Here is a 15209-nt window from a genome sequence, read left to right on the forward strand (position 1 = left end):
ATAGGATAGGCTACATAGCAGTCTGTGCACGGGGCACACAGTGACATTGGGGTGAGTGGATAGGTTACATAGAAGTCGGTGCACAGGGCACACAGTGAGATTGGTGTGAGTGGTGGGTGAATAGGAGAGGCTACATAGCAGTCTGTGCACAGGGCACACAGTGACATTGGTGTGAGTGGTGGGTGAATAGGATAGGCTACATAGCAGTCTGTGCACAGGGCACACAGTGACATTGGTTTGAGTGGTGGGTGAATAGGATAGGTTACATAGCAGTCTGTGCACAGGGCACACAGTAACATTAGTGTGAGTGGTGGATGAATAGGATAGGCTACATAGCAGTCTGTGCACGGGGCACACAGTGACATTGGGGTGAGTGGATAGGTTACATAGCAGTCGGTGCACAGGGCACACAGTGAGATTGGTGTAAGTGGTGGGTGAATAGGAGAGGCTACATAGCAGTCTGTGCACAGGGCACACAGTGACATTGGTGTGAGTGGTGGGTGAAGACGCTGCTGCCACCAGCCTGTGTAGTGCTGCTGGTCACGTGGGTCACTCCCGCAACAGGGCCCCTATGCAAATCAACTAGAACACCTCAAATAAAAAACATGTTGTTAGAAGCGGTTTCATCATTGGTTCAATGCCTAAAAACCGGTAGTAATTCAAAAATTTTAAGTGAAAATTTCAATTATCTTTGATGCCTGATTGTTTACTTGTGATACTGTGTTTTATTTATTTTTAAATCATTTGTACTTTAATTATTCCTCTAGCCATTGTTGTCTACAGTAGTGAAAACGATTTTGTTAATTTTACATTTCATGTATCCATGACAATACTAAGTTGTATTATGATGTCAGTAATCTAACTAATAAATCATTTGATTATTATCTATTTTATATTGTTGGGTCATCCCTTATTTGCCAATTGCAGCCCATATTTCATGTTTGGGTAAGAGGGTTGTTTTACCACTTATATCTGCCTGTAACATTGCTATATTGCTCGGCTCCCATTTATGGAGTGTAAGGGACTAGTTTTGCATAGCGGAAGTGTCACAATAAAGTTTATATCTATAAAGTGACCTTCTCAGCCCGGGAGATACTCTCCTGTTTTAAATTCTATTCCCTTTGGGTTAAGTTGTGAAGCCACCAGTTCTCCTTAGGTCGCAGAGATTGGGCACCCATTGGCACTGCCCCTACATTCATTAAAATAAACCCTACAAATCACTACCCTCTTTTTCCAATTAATTAGACAACTGCAAGGGTGGACCAAAAGTCGGAGTCCTGACATGAATAGAGAGAGTACAAATGACATTTATTTTTCAACACAGTCTCCATTTACTTTAATACACTTCTCCCATCGATGCTCCAACCTCTTCATTCTGTTCAGGAAAAAGTCCTGTGATTGGTCCTGTACAGCAGCCATGACATCGTCATCAGATGCAAACGTCTTCCCGCGATTGTGTTCCTTGAGCCTGAGTGTGATGTCAGTAGCCGCCATCTTCTAAATTTACAGATATTTAATGACGGCTCTAATTTCAGTTTTCCCCCTTTTTCAGTTTTCTCCATTTATTAACTATTAGTGATATTGTTCCGTTTATTATTCAATATCTGTAAAGATAAAAGAAGAATTGTGCTGTAATTTTCCACAGTGTTCTACTAAGACCTCTAGTACATACATAACGAAAATCAATATGGGGCGGCATATACTACTATGTCAGGTCACTGACTTTTGTATCCACCCTCGTAAATCCATGGCTGAGGTCCTGTATTGCGTTCCAGTTATAGACAATGCTTAATGCTCTACCAAAAGCCTCCTGATTGGTTAGTTGGGGGGAGGGGGAGGGGCAATAAGCAGAACAAAATGCAATGTGGCCAAGATGAAGCACATAACCATCTTTAGTAGCACTGTGTACCCTGATTCGAGTCTACATTTCCGCATGGGTTTGAAGGGCAATATGGCGTCATCTCCAGAGACTCTCGAGTGCATTGTGGCCCTGATTCAGTGGTTGATGGAGAAACGCACGCAGCAGCATCTATTGGCAGTCACGCATCTTCATATGCCGCTACAAACCCTACCCTTGTGTACATCGTGCGTCCGAATGTGCAAGGACAGAGACGCCCACTGACAGCCTCCGTACATGCAGTAATAATGATTGGGGCGTCCTTAGATGCCACCACCGGTCTCACCATCCTATACACTTCTACCTGCGTGCTCCTGAATTTGCAACTGTGACTTTGTACAGACACAATCGTGACGCGTGCGCGGTGCGACTTGGATGCGTGAGCAGTAGCAAATAAAGTCACTCCTCCACTATGCCTGACATCGGCAGAGCGCCCGCCCGACACAGACCCTGTGCGTCATGTACAGAGCAGGCACAGTGCGGCACCTCATATTGCACCCCTGTGCAAACATTAGAATCTGCAGCACAGGATGATTCAAATGAGGTAAAGGGGCGGGGTTTGTGTGTTTATGGGCGTTCCTTGCCGTGCAGCAGGGCGCACGGCTCCTTTCATTCTGCTAAAGCACTTTTACACCCAACTCTGAGCAGGCTGAGGTCATGTCTCGTTCTGCGAGTTAGTGGGACACATTTTATGCCCCTTAGTTAAGCGTTGGAGAAGAAGCACATATGTACTTGCGGTTTGCCTGTCATCCCCATCATGATTTATTTGAGCCATTCAGAAAGTAAAACCGAGCAGAGAGAACACTGTAACGTTTTAGCTAATTAAATAAATGGTTCGGAAGTTGCTGGGGGATGACATGGAGTTCACACTTTGGCACAAAGCTACACTGCAGTTTGTTATGTCAGGGCTACCGAGGACCAACCAAATTACCAGGGAAGTTTAAACACCATTGTTCCCAGCATTGTTCCTAAATACTGTATTTACAGTGAGCAGAATAATGTCCCATGCCGGGAGACCCCTATTTAAGTTCCTCCCTAATAGGCACAAGTTCTCCTGCCTTCCTCTCAGTGAGAGCGTCCCAGCAAATACAGTAACTGTGACCCCATATCCGCGTATTCTTTTCTTTCATTTTCACACAGGTTGAAGACAGAAGATCTACAAAAATGATATTTTAATTACCTCATTCTTTCTTAATGAGAAAATAAAGTCAAGATAACATTCGTTTTTATTAGGTATTTGTACGGTGCTGTGGTTCAGCTTTGGGGCTGACTGTAAGGGGTATATTTACTAAAGTGCGGGTTTATAGGGTTGAAGGTGTTGCCCATAGCAACCAAACATAGCAATCGAAGATAATAGGTAGAATCTGAATGTTTGCTATGGGCAACACCTCCACTTCTATAAAACTGGCACTTTAGTAAATATACTCCTAAGTCGCACACGCCTGTATTTGCGGGCAGCAGCAGGAGGCCAGACTTACGACCTATGCTGATATGAGATTCCGTTCAGCTAGTGCCAGGGCCTGTCAGTCTGCAAGCGGAAACCCGCGCCACCCATTGATTATATACCAACCGCCACAACCGTCATCATGGCACCTGTACCAACGCCATGCTAGGTGCAAGAAATCCATGAGAAACGGGCTTCCCTCCCTTGGACACACGGCTCACATGGAGGTTTAGATACACACCCACAACACTCCTATAAGTCAGGTCAGTTCCGTGCGATCGCATTGTCGCCGCCCAGTTCCTCGGCCTCGAAACGGCCAATATCAGGAAAAGAGTGATCTGGCCAGGCTCCGTCTCAGAATAGGACGGACATACGTAAAAATGTGTAAATTTCCACCTGCGCTGAGCGAATGAACTCGCTATTTGCGAACCATGCACAGAGCAGACAGAATCGGGCCCTTTATGCCTATTGTGGAACTACAAGTCCCAGCAAGCACAAATCCATACCCGAAGCAATCTACGTACTGTACCACACAATAAAGAAGAGGGGGTGTGGGTGTTATACCAGGAAAACAGACAAGCTATAGTATTAAACTTTACTTAATAAAAATACAGTAACATAATATTTTCCATGCCTGCGGGTTGCCCTCCTTCCCCCACTATAGGCACTTCATGCAGGATATGATTAATGCAGTTGTAAAATGCAGATACCACAGACAAGTTGTTCCATTATTTTTTGGCAATGCCGTGTTCCTTAGAGAATGTCTCATACTTGCCCATATTATCTCAGTGTTATTTATACGGAGAGATTGTGGTGGGTTTCTCTGTCAGTGTAATCCCTACTGTTCCAGACAGGCAGCAGCTGCTGAATGTTTGAGATCGCTGTCCTGGAACTATCTGTGGCCAGAGAGACATTTCATGACTGATGACACCACGAGGACTGTTTTGTTGTCCATGATACCCTCACAATGTACTTTTTGTCGAGATTTTGGTCTCAAATATATTTTCCTGACCTAACGGCAGCCATTGCGAAAGAGCTAAAGCAGGCAGACAGCCAGGTGAAGATAAAACAGCCGATGCCGGACGGAAGTGGGGTCGGTGAAGACACCGGTAGCGCTAAGGCAGCAGTGCGTGCTCCTCAGATGAAGACTATAGGAAGCCCTATGATAGTTGGAATTGGCCAGAGCTGGAGGGAGCGTTCCCATCTCTAGAGAAGACCCTGCGGTGGGTGGGGCTGACCCAGGCCTGGTTCAGCTGAAGACGTCCGGGGTGGTAAGTCCACTGAATAGTATTGGCTGTGTAGGCGGCACTAGGCCAAGGCATAAAGGGCACTAGGCCCTGTAAAATTGTACACATGTACGCGGCACTAGGCCCTATAAAACTGCACACGTGCTAGGTGGCACTATGCTATGGCACAAAGGGCACTATGCCCTATAAAATTGTCCCCCTCTGTAGGCAGCACTAGGCAGAGGCATAAAGCCCTACAGTACTGTACCCCTGCTAGGCAGCACTAGGCCACGGCTAAAAAGAGCATTAGGCCCTATAGAATTGTCCCCCTCTGTAGGCGGCACTAGGCTGAGGAATAAGGGGCACTAGGCCCTATAGAATTGCTCCCCTGTGTAGGCGGCATGGGGCCACAGCATAAGGGCACTAGGACCTACAGAATTACAGTGCAGCTGCCTGTTTTGTAGCCCCTGGACTGTATTGACTGTACCATCTGCATTGCATGGTACAGCATGTATCATCTGTATTTCCTTGTACTGTATCATCTGCATTGTGTTGTACTGGCAGCCAGGTTGTAGGTGGTACACTCCAGAGAAACCAAGCAGTCAAGCTCAGTTACGTGGGTGGGTTGCTGCCATAGTGTTATTGCAGGGGCAGAGACTGGGGCCATTTGTCCATCAAGGGGACCAGTGCAAAATTGCTCAGCATAACCTGTGTTGTGTAGGTACCAAATCCCCCCCCCCTCCCCCTTTGGGCGATTTTGTTCGGATTGCACTCGGTGCATGGCACTAAGGTGTAACCAGCCTGAGGCCAAAGGAGCCAATGATGATCATCCACTCATCCCAGTGAAGGTCACCACAGTTCAGCGCATTCCTTTCTTTATAGAGGCCAGAAGGGGGTCTACGTCCTTGTTTGACCTGTGGTCCAGTCGGCCTGAAAGGGGTGTGATATAAGAGATAGATAGTAATTAGTTAGACAATGTCTAGATAGACATCGGATGTTATACAGTCAATAGTTAGACAGGGAAAAAAGTTAAGACACAAACAAAAGTCAGACACAGTTAGACATGTAAAAAGTTCGACAGGTACAAAAGGTCGACAGGGTCAAAAGTTTGACATGAAAATGGTCGACACAAAAATTGTCGACAATTATTATTATTTTTTTTTTAGCCCTAATCTTCACCATAACCCTAACCCTCCCCTTGGTGCCTAACCCTAACCCTCCATCCTGGTGCCTAACCCTAAACATCTTGGTAAGTGCCTAACCCTAACCCTCCAGTAAGTGCCTAACCCTAGTCCTAAAGAAAAAAAAAAAAAATGTGTCGACCATTTTTGTGTTGATCTTTTTCATGTCAAACTTTTGACCCTGTCGATCTTTTGTACCTGTCAAACTTTTTTTAGTGTGTCTGACTTTTGTCTGTGTCGAACTTTTATCTTTGTCTAACTATTACCTGTCTAACATCTGGTGTCTATCTAGACATTGTCTAACTAATTACTGTCTGTCTATAATCCGGAAACCACCTGAAAGTCAGAAACAAGTAGCATGAGGTAAGCACATGTCTACACCTGCACTGCAGCAAGACGCCTATAGCCACCCCTGACAGGCGCGTATATTCACCAACCCGATCCTTGATGCATAAGATCCATAGCCCACAATTTCACCTCCATGCCCATGGAGCACATATTCTATGTGAAAACGTTCCATTGCCGCCCAGTTTCACCCTCTCAGTAGACAACGGAAATGCGTCTGGAATACATACAACTCTGAATCCCCCGGAGCTGCTCAAAAATTGGCTATGCAGGCTCCGGGCTAAAAATGCAAGGTCCATTCACAGAGCAGGCTTGAGTGTAATCAGGCCTGAAATCTCCATACATAAATATATATGAATTAGGAACAATGAGTGGTATCCAGGATACAACCACTGTAACTGCATACTGCAATAAAAATATGTAAATAGTTAAAGATTTAAAAAGTACATAACCCTTTCTGTTCCCTACACAAGCTGCAAGGTTTGAAGGCTATCACCCTATCATAGACTTCCACCAACAATCTATTTGCTGCTCCGTATTCCCTTGTTTTAGGAGGGTGATTCAAAATCTTCCCCAAACCTACAACCCTCTCCGACGTTGTGCCTGTGACATATTTACTACTAATAGCACAAACTAGAATGAATAGTAGGTCTGGCCTCATTATACTGCATAGTGCTGACCAGTAAGCATGCAGGAGGAACAAGCACTGTAGAAGATTGAGAAATCCCCCACTGGGTGCATTTTATACTGCGCTACAGCAAGAGAGATAATATTTACACCGTTGATATAGCGCTCTCCTGGTAAGTATATTTACATCTATAGATGTGAATATATACAATTCCAAAATTGAACACCAGTATGCAGGCAGCTTGTGGCCAGCGCTGATTGTACCCATTATAGCATATACAGTGTGATATAGTCGGGGTAGGGGGTCCCTCTCCTGGGGTAGATGGACACCTCCTTACACACGGCAGCCAGGAAACAGCACACCAGTACAGGGTTTTCGTGCAAGCTGGTCAGAATCAGTTTTATTGTGCAACATACACAACAAAATAAACAAAACATAAAAATAAATCCTAGCCCGTCTGGGCACTAACTAGACAGGTTATTCCCTCTCTACAAGTGGCAGGGCCTACTGCCTTACCACAAACACAGCACTTTCAAATATCACAGTGTCTCTGAACAAACCTCAGTTTCTGTTTCTCCCCAGGGTATGTGAGACACTGAGCCAAAACCTAACACAGCTTATCTGAGCCACTTCCAGGTGCAACTACTAATCATCCTGCTCTCAGACTGAAAGGCCCAACACCTGGAATGGCCTGTGGATGGAGCCCTCCCTTCTCTTCTCACATCCACACCCTTAGGACCCATTATCCGGCTTGTACCAAAAGTCGACACTTCTGGTCTGTTTGGCATAACAGACTTTTCCTGGGGTTTTTAAAACACATTTGATAGGAATCTGGGACACACATATATGTCATCCCAGACTTCTCCAGTGCTTCTATCACATAACCCCCCCGCCTTTGTTTCGACCTGTGGGGCGGAACAACTGCAGCCCCCAAACAATGAACACGCGACAAAGCACCTGCATTGGCCAGCTGGCTTCCTGGCCTGTGTTCGACTGTAAACTTAAAGTTCTGCAGTGCCAAGAACCACCTTGTTATTCTCCCATTGCTCACTTTGTTCTCTGACATCCATTTCAAAGGGGCATGGTTAGTGATCAGCCTGAACTTCCTTCCCATCAAGTTGTGCCTGAGAGTTTCTAATGCCTACTTTATGGCCAACGCTTCTATCTTGACCGTAGCATAGTTTCTCTCATGTACATTCAACTTCCTGTTTAAGTAACAAATAGGGTGTTCTTCACCTTCTTTACTCTGGGACAGGATGGCTCCTATGCCTACATCTGATGCATCAGTTTGCACAACAAACTCCCTGTCAAAATCAGGGGTCATCAGAACTGGTTGGGTTCACAATGCAATTTTTAACCCCTGAAAAGCCTTCGCTGCTTCAGGATTCCATTTAACCATGACTTTCTGTTTGCCTTTGGTAAGGTCAGTCAGTGGGACTGCAATGGTGGCAAAATTGGGTATAAATCTCCTAATACCCAGTAATCCCTAAGAAGGCTCTCACCTGCTTCTTATTCAGGGGACGTGGCCAGTTTTGTATTGCCTCAATTTTATTAAGCTGTGGCTTTAGGTTAATCTTAACCCCTGGGTCAGTGATTATGTCATGTTTAACGACTGTGATTTTGCACGGTTTATCTGAAAACAAAACTCTATTTCTGCTAAGAAATTCCTTAACTTCCTGCTGTTGAACCGCCGACAGGGTTTTAGCTACTGTCATTTCGGGAACCAAGGGCCCTGGGTTTACTAGAGGGGCTGGGATGGCTGATAGAGCTGCTCTATCCTTCCAAGGTTTTATAAGATTTATATGGTACTGTATATCTGTTCTGGCTTTCTTTTCCCAGGTTGGTAAACTTTATAATTAACCTCCCCCACTTTTACATTTTCCCTGCCTTTAACCAGAGTAGGGTCATTTAACTGCTCCACAGCAAAGACCTCTTTTCTGACTTCAAGATCAGGCAGACGACTAACTGGCTCAATAACGTTTCCCATCTCAGTAGGGGGCACATCACTTGGTGAGCCACCATCATTCTCAGCATTCTCTGGTTCGCCAACCATGCTAGAAAAGGGAAACACCTCAGACTCTGAAGAAACTCCCTCTGCTACTGCATCAATAACCTTCTCAAATGGGTCGGGGTTAATTACTTCTATAATAAACCGGCTTTCCCACAACTTCCAGAAGTGAGCAAAGTCTCTCCCCAATATTGCATCATACATCAAGCCATGCACCAAACCCACAGAGACTATCGTGTAACCACATTGTGTTTCTATGTTCACCTCTGCAGTAACATAATAGCGAGTATCCCCATGTATGCTGGTCACGCCAACAGTTTTTCCCTTACGCTTCAAGGGGTTCACCAGTTCAGCTTTCACCAGTGTAACCAGGCTACCAGAATCTAACAGAGCCTCTACTCGGTTGCCTTCTACAGTAACTATACACATTTGCTTATCTGTCCCAGCCTGTCGGTCAGCAGTACAGGCTGGTTGTGGAAAGAAAGACATTCTGCGATTGACATAAGCAGTATCACATTGCATAGGTTCAGAGGTAAGAGAACAATTAGCAGAAATATGGCCCAAATCACCACACCGGAAACATTGAATCATACTATTACCAAGTCTATTACGGGTTAGGAACCTTCCTGGCCTGATTGGCTTATCTCCAGGTTCCAAACCCTCACTCTTAAGTACATTCCACCGCCCAGCACCCTTCTCCCCTGGAACAGTCTTACCAGTGATCACAGGAGATCGCCGTTGCGGAATCGGGGCTCGGTGAGGCGCACTCAACAGTTGATCAGCCGCCATATACCTCTCCACCAGTTCAACCAATTGGTCTGCTGTGCTAGGGTCTGCATGGCTCACCCACTAGCACAGAGTTGCAGGTAGAGACTGCAGATATCGATCCATAATGACCCTTTCCATGATCTGTGGTCCCATTAAGAGTCTCTGGCTGCAGCCATTTTGTGGTAAGATGGACGAGGTCATGCATTTGCGAGCATGGAGACATTTCTGTTTGGAACTCCCAGCGGTGGACTAGTTAGGTGTGAACAAATACTGTGACTCCCAATCGAGTTAAGATTTCTGTGGTTCTCCAGACAGGAAGGGTGACACAAGACTTGCCCACTGCTCTTTAAGCCAATTCTCTCTTTCTGCGGTACTTTCAAAGGCCGTAAGATACACTTCCACATCATCATTCTGGGTCATCTTTTGCAGAAAGTGACTAGTCCGTATGGTGTGAGTTGGAAGAGCAGGGGAAGCATCTCCAGACCGGACTACTAGCTGTTGCACCACCCCTCTTAAGGCCTGGCGGGTTTCCTCTACGGCGACTTGCTGAGTTCTGGTAGCTTCCTGCTGAGCCCTGTTAGTTTCCTGCTGAGCTCTGGTAGCTTCTTGCTGAGCCCTGTTAGTTTCCTGCTGAGCTCTGGTAGCTTCTTGCAGAGCTTTGTTAGTTTCCTGCTGAGTTTTGTTAGCTTGGAGCAAGGCCTTAACAATGTCCTCCATGTTGTCTTTAGGTGTAGGTTGGAAGCGGAATCTGGCTTATCTAAGCATCTACCAACGCCACCTTCGTGGATTTCATAAAAACACAGGTTGACATCCAAACAACAAATTGGTGTCTATCTCTTTAAATTTTAAATGCAAAACTTTTCCACTTGCTGCAGTTTTTTGTGTGTCTGCCCGCATTCTCCACCACTTGTGATATAGTCGGGGTAGGGGGTCCCTCTCCTGGGGTAGATGGACACCTCCTTACACACAGCAGCCAGGAAACAGCACACCAGTACAGGGTTTTCGTGCAAGCTGGTCGGAACCAGTTTTATTGTGCAATATACACAACAAAATAAACAAAACATAAAAATAAATCCTAGCCTGTCTGGGCACTAACTAGCCAGGTTATTCCCTCTCTACAAGTGTCAGGGCCTACTGCCTTACCACAAACACAGCACTTTCAAATATCACAGTGTCTCTGAACAAACCTCAGTGTCTGTTTCTCCCCAGGGTATGTGAGACACTGAACCAAAACCTAACACAGCTTATCTGAGCCACTTCCAGGTGCAACTACTAATCAGCCTGCTCTCAGACTGAAAGGCCCAACACCTGGAATGGCCTGTGGATGGAGTCCTCCCTTCTCTTCTCACATCCACACCCCTAGGACCCATTATCCGGCTTTTACCAAAAGTCGACACTTCTGGTCTGTTTGGCATAACAGACTTTTCCTGGGGTTTTTAAAACACATATGATAGGAATCTGGGAAACACATATATGCCATCCCAGACTTCTCCAGAGCTTCTATCACAACAAATATAGCCGCTCTCATTGTCACACAACGCGGCATAGCAGACCTCTCGCCGGGCCGTGACTAGGCGTGGCCGGCGTCCTTTGCATTAAAGACTATGGCGTGCGCGTGCTAGATGGGGCACACTAGTCACGCCATCCATGCCGTGATGCACTTGCATCGCGGGATGGATGAGCGTGGCTACATCTGTATGATTACTATGCCCAGCAGTGCCTATACACACATGATGCTGCACAGTGCTCACGCTGTATATGCCCAAATATACTCAGTACTTGGTAGTACCCACATGTATTGGGCATAAGTCTTGATCAAACAAATGTATGTGTGCTACTACAGTGAATTATATATACTGAATGTAATTTGTATATGTTAAAAAGCTACAATGAAAGGCAGTATTAACCCATCTGATCAGTGTTCAGTGGAGAAGCTATTATAATGAATTCTAAACAATACATAGCGCATGCCAGTGACTAATATACAATACAGAGAGCATTCTAATGATCACAGTTATCTATATACAATACAGGGAACATTATCGTGGACACAATACAGTACAGAGTGCATTCTAGTGATTACTATATAATACAGAGAACCTTCTAGTGATTATTGTGAACTGAGGGTCTTGCGATCGCAGCCGCAATTACGCACGCAGGTCTGCTGCAAAAATATGCTAATGACTGCAATCGCAAAGCCATTACAGAGACGGCCAAATCCAGCATAGAGACGCCCACTACCGTTTTCACAATTCCATAATACCTTGCAATCCTGCGTATACATTGGGAACATCGGCCCCTCACGCACAATTACAACAGGTCTGACCTTAGAATTTGCTAACCTCGTTGCATGCAGTGAGCACTCAAGCTGCGTATGCCGTCATAGTGGCCAATTTATGCATGCCCATGCAATGGCGTTCAAACGGAAAAGCGCACCTGTGTATCTCCGACCACTCCCAAACGCTGACGTCCCTTCCCTCCATCTGCGATGGCTTTGTATCTGCGCGAGCAATGCTAACTCGTGCACGCCATACGAATGCTCAGTACTTAACAATCGGCCTTCTGCATACGCTATCGTAATAGCGATCCATGCTGAATCAGGCCCTGAGCTTTCATTTAAAAAAAAAAAAATAACACGTTTCCTACTCAGTTTGGGAAGAGGAAGGCAACTGATATGTTTGTTAGAGTAACCCTTAAAAAAGGTATAAGTTTATATTTGCATCTTGTTCGATTTACGTTTAAGAGGCTCCATGCGACTTAACTTTCGATCTGATAACGGTAGTCCGGGTTGGCAGTCCCAGGGAGGGAGAACTCTCTCTGTCTCTGGGTCTGCCTGTCTGATTAGCAGAAAGCGCTTCCAATGGGACGCCACTTCTGCTTCTATTATAGCAACCACAGGAGGAAGGTAGGAACCACCGCTGTAGTGGGGGACTGGGGGCTCACAGGGGAGTGGATTTTATTGGGGAGGGACTGCAGCCCTAGGTAAAATCCACCATTGGTCACACCTCATATTCCTGGAGCATCTGCTCCTGTCGTGTGCAAGGGGAGGGAGTTTGCAATTTGCGGTTTTGTAAAGTTGGTCACGTCTTTGAGGCCAACTCTACATAGGTAGCAAATTTTTTTTAAGTGCACAATATTTAATTAATGACCATTAAAACACTAAAAAGCAATTAACCTGCCACAGCTTCCCGGACCCCAGGTTGCAGGCAGACTGTCTTCCTGCAGCCGCAGGTGAGCATTCCTTTGAGAACAGCCCTCCTATAGCCTGGTCGGCAAGGGCGAGGTTGCCACCTCAGCGTAGGCTAAACTCATGCATCCACGACAGGCAAGTGGTTAAATTATTCACAATATGGAGTTCCTAAATCTTCAAAGTAGGCAGTCAAATCTGTGGATCACCCCTTGATGTGAGACATGCTGATAGGGAGGCTGGAACTTGTAGCTCAACAACTGAATCACAGATTGCAGTAGCTTCCAATACAGTACACACAGAAGGCTGAATCGCTGACCTGTACAGTGTGCCCAGTGTCAGTTCTGTGGGCCTGATTCAGACCTGCTCGCAAGCGGGTCAATTGTTAGGCAGTGTGCAGGACTGCGCGTGCGTGAGCGCAAAAAGCACTCGCTCCGGCGCTCGCATCCAAAAGGGGCGGCTGTCGAAGGTGGGGCAGGGGGTGACTGGGCAAACGGAGGCGTTCCTGCAGGAATGCCTGCCATTTGTGGGCGGCCCTACTGACATCACTCGTGATGTCAGTAGGTGGAAGCTTTATTAGAGCAGGAAGTCCACTGGGGCTTGCGGCAACGAGACCCTACCGCAAGCGTCTCGTCGCAAGCCCGATGGTCGCGATGGTCTTGACCATCACGACCATCACCTGGCCGCTCGCTTAAGCTGTGGGTGCTAACCCACAGCTATGCGAGCGGCCAGGAGGCCGCAACTAAAAATACAAGCGGCCGCCCTGATTCAGAGCGAGCGCTCGCTTTTTGCGAGCGCCTCTGAATCAGGGCCTGTGTGTTCTATATTAATATAATCAGCGGGGTATTTATCCCAAGTGCAGGGTACCAGCTGTACAAACCTGCAGTGACCGTTTCGCTACTGTTCTGAATATATCACTGCAAAGATGGCAGCAGCACCAGGTATGGGGGGAGAGGGGGGCGCTCCTGGGTATAATACTTATTGTTGTTAAATATCTGACTTGCTCAAATATTCAAGTACTATGATCTAAAACAACTGCTCTGCGTCCTAGAGCTGTGCTAGTAATGGCATCTGACCGCCACAAACTGCCCACGGTGCAGCCATGCTAGCATAGACTTTACAAAGGAACCACCTGGAATTGCACAATTGGGAGCAAATACTTGAGTGCAGGCACAAAGTGGCCTATTCATCAACACAATAATAAAGTTTTTAAGGACATTTTCCTTAATTACCGTTATTTTAGTATTCATGAAGAAACTTAACACAGGAGATGAATTCCTCCGATAAATAGGTAGAACTCCATTCAAGTTCTAAACATAATTACCTCCAGGTAAATTTTAGTTATGATGAATAGGCCCCAAAGACATCACAGATGTGAATGACAGGTTCTGCACTGCCTGTAGCAGATGACCCCCCAACATGTGTTTTCTAGATAATGAGAAGTTAGCTGCTGGGATACAGAATGCGCGTGGTAAATCCGCGGTCATCGTCGGTGAGGATACCAAGCCAAATGGAAAATGTCTCCCTTTTAGCATATGGTTTGTTTGGTAAGCAGGAAACCAGCAGGAGGAGCTGCAGAGAGCCACTGAAACCATCTATTTTCCACCAACCTTGATCCCTACGTGCCCTACAGTAGATTCTGACTCACCGCACATTCCTCATTTCCTAGCTACACAGACCTGTTTCAAATATTGCTCCTATTGCTATGGTGACATCCTATTTTGGGTGTGGATGCTGTCATGTTCCTGGCAGGGTGTGCCGTGACCAGGGAAGGAGGGGAGGGGCTGCTGGCGTTCATTAATAGTACATGTGAGACAGCTGTCTGCGCCCGTCTGTCACTCATGTCTGTGGCTTCAGACGTTCACCGTCACATGCTAATCCCAGCAGCTCCCTTATTCACATGTTGCTCTGCGATCGGTCACATGTCTGTTCCAGAATCCCTGACATCACATGTTGCACCAGTCTCTCCCCCCTATCTTGTGATCTGCATACTTAATGAGGGCTTTTCCCAGATGCTGTATCCTGCCGGCGTGTCTCCCCCTGCTACAGCTCTCAGCACATCCTAGCGTACAGTAGTTTTTCAGACCTCTCTTCTAACATTGCTCTGAAACTCTGGGCCCGATTCATTACAGTTTGCAACTGTGACTGCAATAGCGATAACGCACGCAGTCTCACTGCGATAGTATGGTAATCCGTTGTGATCGCTAAGCCGCCGCAGCCTAACATAAGGACGCCCACTTTACCTTACACACATCCGTAATGTTTAGCAAGACTGTGAAACCATCGGTACAATCGAGTACCATCGCAGCCTCACGCACACTTGCACAAGCCCTGACCTTACTCAGAAGTTGCTAACTTTCACGCACGCTATGAGGCCTCAGGCTGCGTAGGTCATCGCGGTGGATAATTTCTGCACGCCCATGCAACGGCATTCAAACACACTGGCACGTCTGCGTGTGGTCTGCGTAGTCACTGCGATCGCAGTTCCCGGTTCGTGCACTGCCATGCATACACACGCGTAGTAT

At 46.4% G+C, this 15209-nt stretch overlaps 2 long non-coding RNA genes across 2 annotated transcripts in view; one reads left to right on the forward strand and one right to left on the reverse strand.

Moving 5' to 3' along the window:
- Positions 1 to 1335: 1335 nt before the first annotated feature.
- The window catches only part of LOC148478338 (uncharacterized), an 80126-nt gene continuing 66252 nt past the window's right edge, over positions 1336 to 15209 (reverse strand). Inside the window, exon 3 of the long non-coding RNA XR_015872406.1 lies at positions 1336 to 1604. This is a non-coding gene — a long non-coding RNA (uncharacterized LOC148478338). The remainder of the gene's footprint in view (positions 1605 to 15209) is intronic.
- Positions 4221 to 15209, forward strand: part of LOC148478339 (uncharacterized) — an 82321-nt gene continuing 71332 nt past the window's right edge. The window contains exon 1 of the long non-coding RNA XR_015872407.1: positions 4221 to 4612. This is a non-coding gene — a long non-coding RNA (uncharacterized LOC148478339). The remainder of the gene's footprint in view (positions 4613 to 15209) is intronic.

The sequence above is a fragment of the Taudactylus pleione genome, unplaced genomic scaffold (genome assembly GCF_031769625.1).
Source record: "Taudactylus pleione unplaced genomic scaffold, aTauple2 ptg000662l, whole genome shotgun sequence".
Taxonomy (NCBI): Eukaryota; Metazoa; Chordata; class Amphibia; order Anura; family Myobatrachidae; genus Taudactylus; species Taudactylus pleione.